Raw genomic sequence first — 3,577 nt, forward strand, 5'->3', positions numbered from 1 at the left:
GCTGGTTGTGGCTCGTGGCTGTTGCAGTCCCAAACATCTGGAGGGCACTGGCTTGGGAAAGGCTGTATCAAGTAGGATTGATCCTGCTGCTTCTCGGCTTTTGCTAGAACCTCCGGTATAAAAGCCAAGACTGAATTGGCTGCAGTTTTACTATCAGTTCAGAGCAAAAGATCCAGCCCCAAAGGCATTATCCTGGATATGAAACAAGGTCGATTTTATTATCGCTCTGAACTCCTGTGCTTGAAGAAGAAACGAGCTTCAGAGCTTGGCATTGTTTTAAATAACCAATTGGCTCAATAAAAATATTTCATCTGTCCTATTTTTCTATATTAACTTTAGACATGCATCATACTGCCTAGCTGATGTTCCCTGGGAGTAGCTGCCTGTTTCCTGATTTATGTTACAGCTGAGCAATGCATTGAGATGTACTGGAGCAGAGAGTATGTTGTAGAAGTGGATAGAAATACACTTTGCATTTCAAATCTTGTTGATTAAAAGAAAAAATCAAAATGAGGGAAAATATCTCTCCCTGCCCCCCTTAAAATTACAGCAGGATCTGCTTTCAGTCTGCTATTGTTCCAGCAGTGAACCCAGGTGATGAGTGCTGATATCTATGTAGGCAAAATGGACCTGCTGAGAAAGAAAAGAGAAGTATTGGCACCTATAGAGAAACCCCAAACTTTGCAAAAAAAAAAAAAAAAGACCTTCACAAGGCAAAAAAAACCCCAAAACCCCAATAAGCATTCTCAGTAGCTACAGATGGGCCTCAAAAGAAAAATGACAAACGGGGGGGGGGGGGCAAATGGAAAGACTGTAGCCAGCTGCCAAGAACCCTAAACGTAAGCACTCTGTGCAGCAGCATTTTATTGCAGGTCCTACTTGTGTCCTTCTTCTAATACTTGCCTTCGAAAGACTGGCTGTGAAACTCTACTGGGGTTTTATTTTGAAGGCTGCTGTGTGCAGCGCGGAAGGTGAAGTTAAAGGTTAATATGGGGGGAGGGATGCAGAATTCCAGTCGTCACTGAAGCGCAACGATCCCAGCGTGTAACACCTGCGGCTTGTTTTCCTCCGTCTCGTTTCGGTTCACTGCCCACCACAAATGTGGAACTTTACAAGTATGCTGTCTTCGGGTCAGTCTGTAGAGAGTTCCTTCCATGACATTTTCCTTGAAAATCCCTTCGGAGTTTGTTTGTTTTTTTACTTTCCCTTTTCATTCATCCAACCTCTATTGAAAGGACTGAAGATTGGTTAGGGAATAGATGCTATAGCACATGGGGGCTGCCAGATGTTTCGTTCTGCACCCCCTCAACCCTCACCCCCAAGTGCACTTAGAATGTACCTCGGGTTACATACACTTCAGGTTACATACGCTTCAGGTTACAGACTCCGCTAACCCAGAAATAGTGCTTCAGGTTAAGAACTTTGCTTCAGGATAAGAACAGAAATCATGGTCCAGCGGCACAGCAGCAGCAGGAGGCCCCATTAGCTAAAGTGGTGCTTCAGGTTAAGAACATGTTTCAGGTTAAGTACGGACCTCCGGAACGAATTAAGTACTTAACCCAAGGTACCACTGTATATATATATAGTAGAGCACAGACATTAGGCTGCAAGGCTGGCCAGTGTTGTAATCCCTATATTGCAGATGAGAAGACTACGCATGGGCGTAGCCAGAATTTTTGTGGAGGGGCAGGCTTTTTTGGGGGACAGAATCTCAGTTAGTTAAATATTTTAATTGATTTTAATTGATTTAGGGGGGCAGCTGCCTCCTTACGCCCATGTAAGAACGAGAAAGGCTTCCCAATGTGACTGGTCCTAAGCGACTTGAACCACAAGCATTGCTATCCTCACAAACAGCAGCCACTGAAGTTATGCAGAGGCACAAAACACGGGGAAATATGTTGCCAGCCATAACAGTAGGAGGGAGAGGAAATATTGGGGCTTTTGTTTTAGCAACAACTGAGCCTTCCTGCAATGTCTCATTTCTCCCTCAGATTGTGCTTTGTTGTTGTTGTTTAGTCATTTAGTCGTGTCTGACTTTTTGTGACCCCATGGACCAGAGCACGCCAGGCACTCCTGTCTTCCACTGCCTCCCGCAGTTTGGTCAAACTCATGATGGTAGCTTCGAGAACACTATCCAACCTCGTCCTCTGTCGTCCCCTTCTCCTTGTGCCCTCCATCTTTCCCAACATCAGAGTCTTTTCCAGGGAGTCTTCTCATGAGGTGGCCAAGCTGGAAGCTACTTAATTACATTGGAAATACTAGGTTGAATCCAACAAAGTTGTTCCTGAATGGAACTTCTCACTCAACGTAAGTCTATTCTCTTCCCTGTCCGCCCACCCCAGCCCCTGCCCCACAAATGCATCCCTGTGCTTCCTTCTATCTGCTCAGGAGGGCTAGAGTGTTTTGAGCAAGCAGAAGTCGTTTCACTCACAAGACGACTTTCATGGATACAACTCACTGGTTCTGATCAGGGCTTCAACTAAAACAAAAGATATGTGAATTGATTGATCGTATAAATATTAGCCGATCAACTCAACCAATTAAATCTGTGTAAATTTCAGCGGGGTCAAAAACAAGGGTGCAATATAATGAGATATACATATGCAAAAGGAAGAAAAAATAAGAAGAATTATCAAGTGCCCCAATATAGCTAATGAGATGTGAATTAGGCAGGCAAGTTTCTACGGTTAAGGAACCAGGGGTAAAAACCTGACATCTAAACATTCATACAAAGGTGAAAAATTAATAGGCTTTTTAAAAAAGAAATACAGTAAGTTCCAGAAAGGGAATTGGGTTGAATACAGAAACAGGTAGAAAAATTATGAGGATTAAAAGTGAAAGCAAATATTAGCATGGAATTAATAAACTACGCATTAATCCTTTCTCTGGTTCATTTATATGTTCTATCCCTTGCTTTCTTCTTTCAAACATTTCTCCTGAGGTGCTCATTTTGTTAACTTCATGGAAAGCTTTGAGGAACTGTGCCAACAGTTGCAAAGGAGAATTTTTAATTACACTTGATTTTAATACTTCTGATGCTTTGGTAATAAATTGTCTGAAAACCACAGGGGAGGTTATTTCTTAACTTTTTTTAAAAAAAAAAGTTATTAATATGTTGCTTTCATAAACTGCTTCTCAAACATTTAGCTAGCAAATAGAAGAACATTAAGAACAAGGATGTACTCCTCCTGGATGTCAAGGAAGCAGCAATGGACTGGAGTGCTTTTCTTGTAGCTTAGATTGGTTTGCCAGCTGCACTAGTTCCAGAAGGGCAAAGAAATGCAGTAGAAGCACAATCCTATTTATACCTAGTCAGAAGAAAGTGTTCACTGCCAGTGAAGTAGGTATAGGATTGCCTCCAGAGCCAGTTATCTATGCCAGGGGTCAGCAACCTTTTTCAGCCGTGGGCCAGTCCACCGTTCCTCAGACCGTGTGTGGACCGGACTATATTTTGAAAAAAACACATGAACAAATTCCTATGCCCCACAAATAACCCAGAGATGCATTTTAAATAAAAGGACACATTGTACTCATGTAAAAACACGTTGATTCCTGGACCGTCTGCAGGCTGGATTGA

This window comes from Podarcis bocagei (assembly GCF_964188305.1).
Source record: "Podarcis bocagei genome assembly, chromosome: 6".
Lineage (NCBI taxonomy): Eukaryota > Metazoa > Chordata > Lepidosauria > Squamata > Lacertidae > Podarcis > Podarcis bocagei.